Raw genomic sequence first — 14,716 nt, 5'->3', positions numbered from 1 at the left:
ATGGAGCGATGTTTTTATAATCGAATGTATAATTTTCTCTGTTCAAAAGATTATTTTTCAAAAACTCAATATGGATTTAGAAAAGAGCATAGTACGCAGGATGCTATATTAACTATGGTACAATTTATTCACGAGTGTCTGGACAAAAATGGATCCCGGCGAGTATATTTTTGGACCTTGAGAAGGCCTTTGATTCGTTAAGCCATGAAATATTGTTGTATAAATTAAACCACGGTGGAATACGAGGACCAGCACACGATTTTATCGCATCTTACCTAAGTCGTCGCTCCCAAGTGACTATGATCAACGACACAGTTTCGGATCCATGTCTGTTGTCAAATATTGGTGTCCCGCAAGGCTCAATCCTGGGACCACTGTTTTTTTTAATATATATAAATGACCTTCCATCAGCGACAGAAAACCTTGGTCTGAATGTTCTTTTCGCTGATGATACCGGATCATCACTTACTGGATATTCGGAAGAGGATCTCAATGAGAAGCTGCAAATCGTATTTTCACAACTTCTTGTATGGCTAAAAGCTAATCGTTTGTCACTAAATGCATCAAAAACCAAATTTATCATTTATAGTAGAATTGGGCAGAATGCACAAGGAATTTCAACTATATTTGATCATGCTACAAATATTCAAATTTCAAAGGGTAACTTCGTTCCGGTATCTGGGTATTATTATTGATGAAAATCTGTCATATAAAGAACATTGTAATGGATTACGGGTTAAAGTTGCTCAGGGGGTTGGTATTATGCGAAGGTTTCAGCATTTTTTTCCATATGAAATCCTACGTCTAATTTATTTTGCGTTGGTTCATTCCCATCTTACGTATTGTCCTCTGATATATTTGGCAACAGTCAGATGTCATGTAAAACCGACACAAATTCTTCAAAACCGGGCTCTTCTAATTTAACACAATTATTTACCGTCACCGTCTTCGTATCCTAATAAGAGTAAAACTGAAACTCTTTATCTTCTAACTAATATTTCGCCTGTTTCACAGATATTCACCCTCAATTCCTTTTTATTTAAGGTAAAATATGACCGGTCGGAACTACCTACGTACTTTCGTTCGAATAATTTTTTCCCTGTGCAACATGCCCATTCTTATGAAACCCAACATAAATGGAATATTCAGCACCTAAAATTAAGCACAGAGAGATCACGGTTCTCGCCCTTATTTTCAATCACGGGTTCATGGTGTATTCATCTACCATTTATTGATTGCAGTAAATCTCTTCCAAACATAAAAAAGCAACTTCATTCTATCCTTATAAATAATTTTAAGAATTAATAATATATTGAAAATCTGGGTACATTTGATAATATTGTTTTGTTGGGTGTTTTGCCCTGTGAGTTGCCGGTCATCGGTTACCCTTATTCGCCCGTTGTTTTTTGTTTTTTTTATTGGTATTTTCGGTGGATCTTTTCACGGTATCAGTGGGTTTGTGGGGTGGGTGCCCGTCTAGTGGTGAGTCATGGAATAACTCTTATTTATTTTTTTGTTGTCAAACAGGTTTATTCCGATTAATGTACCGGTTTTTTGTCATTCGACCTTGTGTCTCCGGCGTTTACCCTGTATTTATGTCAATTTTGTACAGATATTTTAAAATTAAACATTGAACCTTGAATGCTTGATTACCAGCATGTTTCTCCTTTCTTGCACTGACGGCATGCCAGATGATGCCCAAACCTTATGACTGGGGGTATGCATATGAAAACCAAAGGCTATTTTTACTGCCATGTTTTGGAGGGTTTCCAAGTTTTCTAAAAATGTTCTGTAGCATTCTCTAAATGCTTCAATACCATACTCATCCTTCGACCGGATAAACCTTTTGTAAAAATCTAGCAGAACAGTCGGTGAGCTGGCCCATTTTTTAGTAGCTAAATGTTTTAAAAGAAAAAAACCTTTTCATGGTAGACTTTTTTAGCAAAATCAATATGATTTTTCCATGTCAAGAGGCGTACTACAGGCATCAAAATTTACTGCAAATCTTTTCCCATTTCGGTAGGAAGGATAATGCGAAAATAACACTTTTTCCCTTGATTGGCTCCGCTTTACGATGTCTATAGGACGGCAACATTGTCATCTAATCTTGTTAAGGAAGAAAGGAAAGATTAAACAAAAACCAAACATTTTTATGCTAAGTCTTTTACTGGGCAATACTGGGCAATAAAATATAGCAGGTATGTTTCTGAAAGGTCGTTATAGGATAATAATGATGTTAGAATTGCATCCCTTCCAAACTTGAACAATTATTTTTACCACACAAGACTGTTGCTGAGATAAGAGTAGTCTTGTTGAAATTCAACTTCTGCATGAAAGAACAGATTGTGACAATTTTTGTCAAGAGCACGTTTTTCAAAACTATACATGTACTTGGAGAATAGACAAAATAAATTTAGGAATTTGGTAGGAAAATTGTAAAACAATGAAATAGCCTAGGCCTAAGTAAAGATAAAGGTTCTCCCCATGCAAAATATGTTAACTATGATTATTCTGCATATTCATAGTTGACATGATTCACTATTCACTTTGACATGATTCAAAGTCAGAGATTTGACTTTGAATCATGATTATTCCCCATGGGTTGAGAGTGTTTTTGTTAATATTGTTATTGGGGGGAAGCCACTTCTAATAGGATGCGTTTATAGAAGCCCAAGCAGCCCAGATGCCGCTGCCTCTTATGGGGCTCTTACTCAATTAGCTGATCATGCATCTAAGCATTGTAACCAAGATTTTATTTTAATTGGAGATCTAAATATGCCTGATATTTTGTGGGTGGATGGAGCAGGTTACCATCAAAGTTCAACTGCAACTAACCCGTTTGTGGAATATTTAGGCAACAATAATCTGTACCAATTAATTGATCAGCCAACCCGTTATAAAAACAACCAGATACCATCTCTACTAGACTTGACAATCACTAACAACCCAGGACTGCTAGTGAATACTGATTACCTGCCCCCCATTGGCGCTAGCGATCACCTCTGTATTTCCCATGACTTGCTAATAAGTCAACCACCAAACAACTGCACCAAACGAACGTATACCGACTACAGCAGGATCAGGGAAATACTACAGGCGGTTGCATGGGATCAAGTGACTAACAGTGATGATATAGAGCAAGCCTGGCTAAATTTCAAGAACGCCGTCCTCCATGTTGAGCAGCTTTGTACTTCAACGTCTTTTGTCAAGGCACCTAGAACACTGCCTCACATAGATCGACCCATTAAAAGAGCCATGAACAGGAAGAAAAAGGCACTTTCGAAGTACAAGAAGTGTGTATGCACACGACACTGGGAGCATTATGCCAGAGCCAGGAATAAGTTGAGACATCTAACTAGGCATTTTATGGCAGAATATGAGGAGAAGATAGCCTTTAGTATAAAGGAAAACCCTAAACGATTTTGGAGGTATGTGTCCAAGAAAGATAAGAACAGGCGATCAATACCATTCTTATTCAACGCTGAAGGGAAAAAGTTGGAAGACCCAGAAGCTATAGCAAACTTGCTTAACACTACCTTCGCTTCGAACTTCTCCTCAGACTCATCAGCTGAACCCTCATGTCCTGACCCCAGACATATCGAACATCTTATGCCGAAACTCATCATCACGACTGAAGAGGTTAAGAAAAGACTATCAAAGCTGGACCCTAACAAAGCCAAAGGACCAGACGGCATCCATCCCAGGCTGCTCAAAGAAATCTCTGATATAGTCACCGAACCGCTCTGCTCCTTGTATAATCTGTCTTTGAAGACAAAGAAACTACCACCTGATTGGCGTACAGCAACAATAACTCCAATATTTAAGAAAGGTTCCAGAAGCCAGCCAGAGAACTACCGGCCCATAAGCCTTACCTCAGTCGTTGCTAAGCTGATTGAAGGAATTGTCAATGATGCCGTTATAGCTCACATGACAAGGAATGGTCTCCTTTACAGCGGCCAACATGGCTTTAGAAAAGGAATGTCCATTGAAACGAACCTGATCCAAGCTTATGAATCAATCACTGAGGTTATCGAATCGGGATCCCCTGTAGACGTGTTCCTACTGGACCAGGCAAAAGCCTTCGATAAAATGTCCCACCGGTACCTGATGATTAAACTGTCAGCATATCAGATTGATGTAGACGTAGCCCAGTGGATCCATAGCTTTCTGTCTGATAGAATCCAGATTGCTGCAGTCTACGTCCACAACGGAAACCTCGTGTACTCGGCACCAGTAAATGTCAGAAGTGGTGTGCCACAGGGAACTAAGTTGGGCCCGACTTTATTCAACCTCTACATTAACGATGCTCCTGAGGTTGTCCAGAATCTGCTGGAATTATATGCAGACGATTCCAAACTCTTTGGACCTGCCGCTTCTGACGAAGACTGCAATGCCCTGCAACAAGACTTAACAAACCTCTGCCAATGGGCCTCAACTTGGACACTAGAGTTTAACCCAAGCAAATGTAAAGTTTTACATCTTGGACTGAACAACCCTTGCCATAGCTACCATATGTTGGACTCTACTGGTGCTATAACACCCATCCAAAGCGCAGAGGAAGAACGTGATCTCGGGGTAATCATAGATAATAAGCTGAAGTTCCATAGTCACTGCCGAACTCAAGCCGCAAAGGCAAACAAGATCCTAGGCCTAATCAAGCAATCAGTGACTAGTCGCCACCCCAGGGTCATTAAGAAGCTTTACACAGCCCTTGTCCGCCCTCATCTTGAGTTTGGGATGGCAGTTGCAAACCCCCACTTCAAATGCGATGCAGAGTTGCTTGAAAAAGTCCAGAGAAGAGCTACTAGTCTCCCATTTGCCAACCAACAAATCCCATATGATCAACGCCTAGAAAAGCTTGATTTGCAAACTCTGACCTACCGTAGAAAAAGGGGGGACGTAATTTTGGCATATAAGTTGATGAACAGCAGTGTTATCAAGCCCATTCTCGAACAGGACCAGTCTAGCAGAGCGCGAGGTAACCCCATAAAACTCCGCCAAAGATTCAGCAGAAAGCGTGAGAAATACAACTTCTTCACCAATCGCGTTGTTCCGTTGTGGAATTCACTGAGCGATTCAACTGTTTCCGCAGCTTCAGTTAACAGCTTCAAGACTGGCGTTGACCATGACTGGAGGAACAAGCCATGGAGGACGCAGTGGGATGAGCCTGCATCCACCACTAGGGTCTATTAGTGTGTGATATTCAACTGTCCTGTATACGTGTAGGATGTGATGATCCACTAATGAATTGTGCAACGAACTCCTGTCAATACTACCTGGCGACATCTACAGGTTCCTGCAACCTTAGTCGCTAGAAGATGCGATTTAAGGTAATTTAAGGTAATTATGAAGTAACAATTGTGGTAAGCTTTTGCAGTTCATATTATTGACTTAAAAATAAAGTGAACATAGCCTACCACTTGATGCCTTTGTTATGCTCTTTATGAATATAGTAATCGCTTCTATTACAAATTCAAATTTACCCACCCCACCCCCAAATGTGCAAATATATTCCCTGAATTAAAATATACCAGGAATTGTTGATGAACAAGTTTTAAATTGCAAATTTAGTGCCTTGTTTGTTGACAGCATTCAAAAAACTTGAAACAGTAGGCCTAGCCTAGGAAAATGTTTTATATTTGACTTGCCTGATAAATGAGCTTTCAATTGTTATAAACTTATTTATAAACTAGTTATATGTTTTTACCCACTTTTCAATAGGCTAACTTAACTAGTGTTGATAACTTCTTTGTGTGGTTACAATTCAGGGTATATATTTGCAAATGCGGGGGGTGGGGTGGGTAAGTTTCAATTTATGATATAAGCAATTATTATATTCATAAAGAGTACAAAAAAGGCATTGAGTGGTATGTTCATTTTATTCATAAATCAATAATTTGAACTGCAAAAGATTTACCAAAATTGTTTTCTCAACATGTTCCCTTATGTGAAGGGGCTTATCTAGGCATATACCAAATATTCATCCAATAAGGCTATTTCAAACCAGATGGTGAATCATTCCATCAGTCCTCCCTGTATAAAATGTATCAGTCCTCCCTGAATCATTCCCTGTATAAAATCCTTCTGCTTCTCTGGGTGAATTATTCTTTGTCATTCATCCCATCAAGGATTTTTGCAGGTGCTTAAGAAACATCATCCAACCAATTCGCCCTTTTAATGATAGCATTTTTGTCAATTTTGTAAGGTAGGTCACCATCAGCTCTAACCAATCAACCATAGTTTGAGCCTGCATCAGAGCCAAGAGAGGGAGACATGACTTCCTCTGCTATAAAAGAAGTTGGATAAGATGCCTCTTAAGATGCACAAGCCACCCCTGCTTCAAACCAGCACTTATAAACCAGTAAGAGACAGTGATTTCACTGTCTTTATTAAAGAGCTGAGTTTTATATTAAAATGACATATCATTATCTGCCCCAACTTTGGGTAGCCTACCACTTATCCCACCTATTGAGATCTATGCAATACTTTTGACAACATTAAGGGTAGTAAGAAAAATATTTTTCCCTAGAAACAAATATAGATTACGGTTTAACATTTTAAGGATAGTTGTTTAATCCAAAAGAAGGCATGAAACTTTTAGTTCCTCATCACAAAGCAAAAGACAAAAGGATTTAGAGACAAAGACAAAAGATTGTCCAGGTATAGGGCCTTTCCCCTACTTCTAGCACATGTAGAAGTTCAAATCTATTCATGGTAAAGTAGTGAGGTAAATCAAAAGACATTACATTCACTCAGGCTATCAAAATAACATATTTGAATATCTCAGGAATTACATGGAGGATAACTTTGGAAAGTGCTTAGGGATGGGAAGGAGAACTCACATTATATGTTTTAGAAAGAGGATAAATGATGAAAACACATGCTTGGTATTCTTTAAAAAAGGACCAACATTTTTTTCTTTGAAAGCTTGAACCTTATGTTTATAGACCCCCATAAACAAAAAGGACTTGAAAAAATGGCTCACCATAACCATGTCCCAATGATTGTTTGTCATATATTAATTTTAATAATTATTTTAAAAAAATTTTCTTGACTTTCAATTTTTTTTTTTCATCATTTCAGACTAAATGACTAAAAAATCTTAAATACAAAATAGACTTTAAATTTTGTTTCTGAACTCAGCCTGAAATGACACCCATAAGACCAGCAACTCTACAGGAGTTTTTCCTTACTTTGCTGGACAATGCAGTTTAAGGTAATAGGTTCCTTGGCCAAATGGACCCCTATACAGAAAACAAATTTGAAACAAGTTTTGGCTGCATTGGTTTGTGATTCTCAAAAATAGGCCCACACTTTATTTGTCTCTAATAGAAATTTGCATGTTAAGTTTGTAACCCATGGGGCTGAGTAGACTTTGATGGAAATATTATTTTAAAGATGGTTGTATATGTGATACCTGGAACTTGGCCAACAAAGTGTACAAAGTATAAAAATAGTATAGGCTAAAGAGTAGTAAATCACAATGTCTATTTAGTTTAAGTAAAGAGCCTCATCAGTAATCCCAAAGTGTCCAAATTGTTACTATTAGTTTTGCTATTAGAGCTATCTTGGGAAATGGTGTTCTAGTCATTACTTAGAGCTATCTCAGAAATGCTGTGTTAAGTTTGCAAGTTATGAGGCTGGGTAGACTTCAATGGAAATAGATTTTTGAAGATTCTTGAATATGTGACACCTGGAACTGAGCCAGTAGATATTTCATCTCAGATTGGCTTACACTTACAGGGCATATAGACACAGACAATAGGATCTCAACAAAACATGAGCTATGAAAATAAATTGTTAAATAGAATTGGGATGCCCAAATTTGTATTGTATTTTTGGCTTGCAACTTACTGTGCATTTATATTAGGTGAAGCAAACTCCTAAGGGAACAATGGGCTATTTGGAAAAAAAAGTATTATATTGTGTCAATTTGAAACCCCAAAATGGACCAAGGTAAGTAGACTGATACCAGTCTAAACTTGGATCAGATTTCAGGCCATGTGAACTGGGACTTTAATAAAGCTAAATTCTTTAGGACAGAGATCCTTCTGAGTTCATGTCCCCAGATTGCTATTATGAATAACAAACTGGCCTTTACATAAATAAATAGTAATGGGTCTTCATTCAACTACAACTTTTTCCTTTCTTCTATTTAACAGCAGGCAGGCTGGATCCTTTCAAAAGATTCAATTGTGATTTACCCATCTTCTTGTGTTAATAATGCAGTTTGTGTTTTTGACCACTCATCTATATCAAGTAAGTTCTGTGCTTGTTAAAGTAACAAAATGGTAGGCCTTAGGCAGGCACAGTGAATGAGATCAGATTGTATACAAAATGGAAATTTACAAAATGTTCAGCTCAGAATTTTACTTGTATTGTAAAAGAAGAAAGACGAATCAACCATTAAAATCAACCCCTCCCTAATTTGGAGATTTAAAAATGATTAAAAAAGAAGTAATAAGTGCTCTGATCTTTGCCATAAAAGTCCTTCAGAGCTTGGACTGTGGATGACTGACTCAGAGAATGGACTGACTTATGCTTCTGGGTTCTGTGTATCCAATCTTCAGTGTGAACAGGCTTTCTGAAATAAACTAAATAAGAGGGTTGCTTAGCCTACTGAGAGTCTAGGTTTAATAGTCTCCATTTCCAGTATTATTGATGTCCTGAGTAAAGTAAAAAAGAAACACATAAAGAAAAATGATAATAACTGTAGCTTGCATCTTGTGACTGGCAGCCCAATGCTGTTTGAGTACTGACCATACTGTATCAAATGATTTTTTCATGTGGCTTAGCATGTGATTCAGTTTGCATTGGTATCCTCACTCCAGTTACCAAAAACTGTTATTCTAGCTCTGTTCCAATGGTCATATTATTCAATTAAAAGTATTTGGAAAATTCCTCCTCAGGTAATTCTTCCCCCATGCAGAAAATTTCCACTCCATTTGAAAACTCCTCCATGGAACCCTTCCCCCAGAATAAATTCTCCCCCAAAAACTAGGGAATCAAGTCCATAAATTGAAAAACTCAAAAATGCACTGAATCAATAAACACAAACATCAGTTTTTTTCAAATATCATACCTTTATAGGCAATACAATACTACTTCCTAAGTAAAGAATGAAGTGGACTTTATGTTATATTTTTTGCTTTTCACCAAAGCACTTTGTACAGGGGGAATTATTGTAGAAGCTTTGGAAGAAGTTCATTCAATTGGAAATTGGAAGCTCTAGTGCCCTTTTTATAAGTCAAAAGTGATCAGAGGACAACCAGTTCCACTGGCTCTGTTTATATGCACCTCCCCTCCTCTTGGAAAGAGTCATTATTTTTTTAATAACCAAAAGGTCTGATTACTCTGCCTCTGAGGATACCACGCCCTGTCACAGCCCCTGGGGCAAGGGTTGTAAATTATGCAAATTACCCATCATTTACACATAGGATTTGTTATTGGGAAAAGGGGGAATGTATGACTCCGGGTGTGTCCAAAAAGTTAAGGGCATTAAGGTAAAACATTGGGAAATGCTAAGATAAGGCTAAGGTATTAAGTTGAAATTTTCAGGAGATGTTGAAAAGTGGTAGAAGAGCAACCAGCCCCAATTCCTATGCCCTTTTTAGCGTCCCTCCCCCAAAAGACCTCTTACAAAAATTTTAAAATAGCCGTCTTTTTCAAAATATTTTAAATTTCAATTTAATATATATACCGGGATGACATAACCCCCCCCCCCCACAACCCCTGAGGTAATGGCTGTAAGTTACCCTGTGTTTATTTACAAGAGTTCTAATTGGGAAAAGGAGGCATGTTTGATTGTGGGTCTCTGAAAAGGCTTAGGGTATTAAGGTGAAACTTTCAGCTAATATTGAGGGGGAAGTTGAACATACTAAGTGGAGGATGGTGTTCAAAACTGCGTATCAGCAATATATTATGAATTGCAGAGGTTATTAAGTTGAAAATTTTGGGGTGTGCTTATAAGAATGTTGTGGAGCAATTGGAGGGCAGCCAGCCCCTCCTTCTTGCCATTTTTAGATGCCCTCTCCACAATGATGGAAAATTGGAAAAGCTATTTTATCCATTATAGTCAAGAAGTCCAACAATTCTGCCTCTGGGAATGCCATGCCTACAGCCCCCAGAGCTAGTAATGTAAATTACACAATTTACCATTTTTTTACATGATGAATGTATCATTGGGAAACAGGGACTGTTTGATTCTGGTTGTTTCTGTAAAGGCTAAAGGTGTTGAGGAGAGTATGTTGAAATAAATGAAAAAACACTTTGTACATCCAGGTTTTCAAAAAGGCATGCCTGCAATATCTTAGGTAATGGGTAAGGGTATTAGCTTGAAATTTTCAGTGTCACTGCTACTGCTACTTTCACTGTGGCTACTTACAATCTTGACTACTTGTGATTTCAACTACATCTACATGTAATTGCAAAAACATGCAACTACAACTGTGTCTACTCATGACTGTAACTACTTTTACTTGCAACTACTTTCAAAAAATGTTGAGGGGAATATTGAACAAAAGCAAAACATGGTATATGAATGCTTGCTGTCAAAAGGGTGTACCAGCAATATCTCAGGGATGACTGAAGGTATTATGTTGAAACTTTCAGGGGAATGTTTAGATGGATGTTTGAAAGAGATTGGAGGGCAGCCAGCCATGTCCCAACACTGAATAAACTAAAAAAAACATTTTGTTCAAATTAGTCAAAAGTTCTAATAAATATACCTCCAGGGTTGTCAAACCCCCACAGCCTTAATAGTTTGAATTTATGGCATTTGCTCATTATTTACATACAGGATTTATTATCAGGAAAGGGAATGTTTGATCCTGGGCATGTCTGTAAAAGCTAAGGGTATTAAGGAGAAACTTCTGGGGATGCTGAACTAACCCAAAAGACACTATGTATACAGGCTATCAAAAGGGAGAATCTGCAATATCTTAGGAACAGGTAAGGATATTAACTTGAAACTTGCAGGGCCACTATTACTGTGGTTGTAACTGCAACTAGTAGCAATTGACTACTTCTGACTGTGATTGGAATCACTTGCAACTATTTCAACCTGTGACTACTTTCAGGAAATATTGAGGGGTATGTCAAACATTATTAAAACACACTAGGTGCATGTTGGTTGTCAAAAGAGTTCATCAGCATAATTTCAAGAACAGCTGAGTATATTAAGTTGAAACTTTCAGGGCAAGCTGACAAGTGTTTGATGGGCAAAGTCATTCCAAGAAGGCTTGGCAGCCTTCTTTGTCCTTTTAGTTCCTCATCCCCCTCAACAGTGACCAAAATACTGAAATAACAACTTACTTCAAAATAGTCAAAGGTCTTATAAATATGCTGCTATGGGTGTCATGTCACATCCCAGCCCCCAGGGAAGAGGTTGTATACCATGCAATCTGCTTGTTTTTTATGTGCAGGACTTATTATTGGGAAATAGGGGAATGTTTCATGCTGGGTGTCTCAGAAAATGCTAAGAGTATTAGGGTCATACAGCAGACAATACTCAGGGCAATGTTAATCCAAATAAAATGTACTATGTGCATCCAGGTTATCAAAAGGGTGTATCCACAATATCTTAGGAGAGGCAGAGGGTATTAACTTTAGACTTTCAGGACCACTATTGATATTACTACTGTGACTACTTGCAATTACAACTGTGACTACTTGCAACTGTGATTTCTTGTGGCTGCAGCTGTGAATACTTTTTTCTGCTGTTCCAACTACTTGCAACCTTGACTATTTTCAACACCAACTACTTATGACCTTGAATACTTGTGACTGCAACTACTTGCAATTGCAAGTGTAACACCATGGGACTGTGGATGTGACAACTTGTGACTGCTATTTGTAATGGTGACTACTACCACTAGTCCTGCTACTACTAATGCAATTGTAATTTGTGACTGTAAATACTGTTGCAGCTTCTACTATTACAACTAAAACTATTGAACTAAATCAAAAGAGTTTGGCCACATCATGCTTGTCGAAATTGCACAGTACGTCCAGGTTGAGAAAAGAACTTATCTACAATTTCACAAATGGCTAGGAGCATTAAGTTGGAAATTTCAGGGAATGTTGAGGGGGATGTTGCACTAAATCAAAAGGCAATAGGTACACCAAAGCTTTCAAAAGGGTTATCTGAGTATATCTATATTGATCTCAGGAACATCTAAGGGTACTAAATTGCCACTTCCTGTCAAAAGACATAGCTTCTATAATTTAAGAACAGGAAGGGTTTCAAGTTGAAACCCTCACAGAATGTTGAGGGGATGTTGAACTTAGACACTATGTTGACAAATAGCATTCATTCTGTGAACAACTGCATTCTGAACAAAAAGTCAACTTTTTTCTGGATTTAAACAAAAGCTGTTTGGCAGGTTTTTATGAACTTATTTTGCAATCACTTAACTAATGAAGGTTGCTTATAGCACCATTATGTGAAACTTGTTTTTAGTAAGAATTTAGACATTTGATAGTGCAAATATAATTAGGCAAGCTGCTTTTTATAGGCAATCATGCTGCAATAGTGGTGGCGGGAAGAAAGAAACCACCAAAAAAAAAATAGTGGTTTCAATACATGTGTGCCCAGTTTTGAATTTTTTGCAGCGGAACATAACAAAAGAAAAAGATACAGTTATTAAGATTGCATCAAAATTTTTCGCAAAAGATGTGATAAAGCAGGCACAGAATTTGTGCAAAAGTGCCTTGAATTTTGATGTTCTTGAAAGGCGCAGGGGTTCAAATCCAAGCACAATATTTTTGGCAGATTTTCATGATCTGTTGAGTGGTTCTTTAGTGCATAAGGAGGAACTACCCCTCTTTGTTATAGCTGGTCCTTGTGATGTACCAGCTATCCCTAATGAACCAAGCACTATTGTAGCATCTTGTTTAAACAAGTGCATAAGAATGTTAAATTTTCTCGTTGAAAAGCAGGAAACCTCAATGCAGCCCCCAGGCCCTGTAATCTGGCCGTCAGTGCCAGCTCAAGTGCAACCTTCTGTTCCTGTTGTGTTAAGCAATGTTCCAATCAACTTGAATATTCGAAACCCTGTTATTCAATGTGAGTTTGTGGAAAAACTAGGTTGTGCTGATAGGGTCCAGCATATTGTGGCTAAAAAATATAAGATAATAATGCATATGTCTGACAAACAATCAGCAGCTGTTATGGTTGCTGCAATACTGAACACACTAAATATTTGAGTGAAAAGCCTGCCTGCTGTGAAATAGAAGAAGAAGAAGAAGGAGGTAGTGAAGCACGAGTTTGCCGGTATTATAAGGATGGACCAAGACTGTGACGTTTCATAAATGCCTATTCTTGTTTGCAGTGTGAACAGTGCAACCAGATTTGGTAACACATCAGTAGTCCAGCTAAAATTCATATTGAAAGATGAATTAAATCATGCTGTTAAACACGGAATCAAGATTGAATACGGCTTATTTCAAGTTACGTTGCCGATCGAGAAACCAATGCAATGTCACAATTGTCAAGGCTTCGGTCATTTTGCTAGAGATTGTTCTAATCCAACTAAATGCAGCAAATGTGCCAGCAATCATAGTAGCCGTGACAGGAGTTGTCAGGCGCAGTCCTTTACCTGTGCCAATTGTGGTGGCAGTCACCAAAGCAACAGTCTGTTGTGCTCAGAAGTCAAGAAACGCCTACCTGTCCGAGGGCCTGATATTAGAAATGACATTATAAACCATGTGTGTTAATATGGACTCTAGTCCTACTGAAATAGTTTCTGTATTTTTTCAGAATATTAATGGTGCCCAGGGCAGATTAAGAACTCTTGAGAACATGTTATTTAATTATGATATTGTATGTTAAGCCAAACACCTACTTAATGTGGATAATTCTCTGATGCTAGAAGTCTTGTCTGACCATTTATTTTCTATTAGACCTGCTAAAAATACTACTGGCCGTCCATCTGGTGGCTTATTAGTTGCTGTAAATAAGAGGTCTAAATGTAGTTGTTTTGAATCTAGAGATCTATACCATGCAGTTGATTTAGGTAGTATTGTTCTTGTATGTGTTTATATGCCAACTATTTATCGAAATTCTACATCTAGCCAATAATATGCTTTAGCTTGTGCATCCCTGTCAATATTACTGCATAAAGTTGAGTCATCAAATAAATCGCTTGTCATATGTGGTGACTTCAACTCAGACCTCAAAGATGCTGAGTTGAAGATGCTGAGGTACCTTTTACACAATTGCTCCTCCTTTCTTCAATGCAAAGCGAAATATTTTTACTTTCAAAGTTCAAATCTTTTTCTTACATTCACCATTCTGGTTCCACTTCCATTCTTGATTTTGTCCTCTCGAATGTCCCAGAACCCCAGAGCGTCATTGTTGACGTTTCTAATAATATGTTAAGAAGTTACCATTTACATTTAAAGTTTTGTATGAATTTGTTTGTTCCACAAATCAGTCAACGGCCTCAGTGGTTTTGGAAGATGAATTGGGATAATATCGATATATCACTGTATCAAAGTGTTTTGGATTCTATGCTATCTAAAATAAAAATTCCTTTTCACCTTCTTTCTACAACGCTGAATGACAGCAGCCTTGATCTAGATTGTTATCTTACTGAAATTACTCATTTGATTAAATTAGCCACCTCAGCAGCAGTACCATCTGAGAGAATTAGGATTGGCACATGGAAAACGGGCTGAAGCAATAACCCAGAGCTACAACTTGCAAATAAGTCAC

At 37.8% G+C, this 14,716-nt stretch overlaps 1 protein-coding gene across 1 annotated transcript in view; it reads left to right on the top strand.

Moving 5' to 3' along the window:
• The first annotated feature begins 2,140 nt into the window (after positions 1-2,140).
• ksr (kinase suppressor of ras) overlaps positions 2,141-14,716 on the top strand; it is a 112,396-nt gene continuing 99,820 nt past the window's right edge. Inside the window, exon 1 of the mRNA XM_089105653.1 lies at positions 2,141-2,198. The gene's annotated coding sequence lies outside the window, so the exon portion shown is untranslated. The remainder of the gene's footprint in view (positions 2,199-14,716) is intronic.

Source organism: Artemia sp. Qi Xiang Cuo, chromosome 19 (assembly GCF_049724085.1).
Source record: "Artemia sp. Qi Xiang Cuo chromosome 19, ASM4972408v1, whole genome shotgun sequence".
Taxonomy (NCBI): Eukaryota; Metazoa; Arthropoda; class Branchiopoda; order Anostraca; family Artemiidae; genus Artemia; species Artemia sp. Qi Xiang Cuo.
The sequence above is the reverse complement of the archived record's forward strand: the minus strand, read 5'-3'. Positions and strand labels throughout refer to the sequence as shown.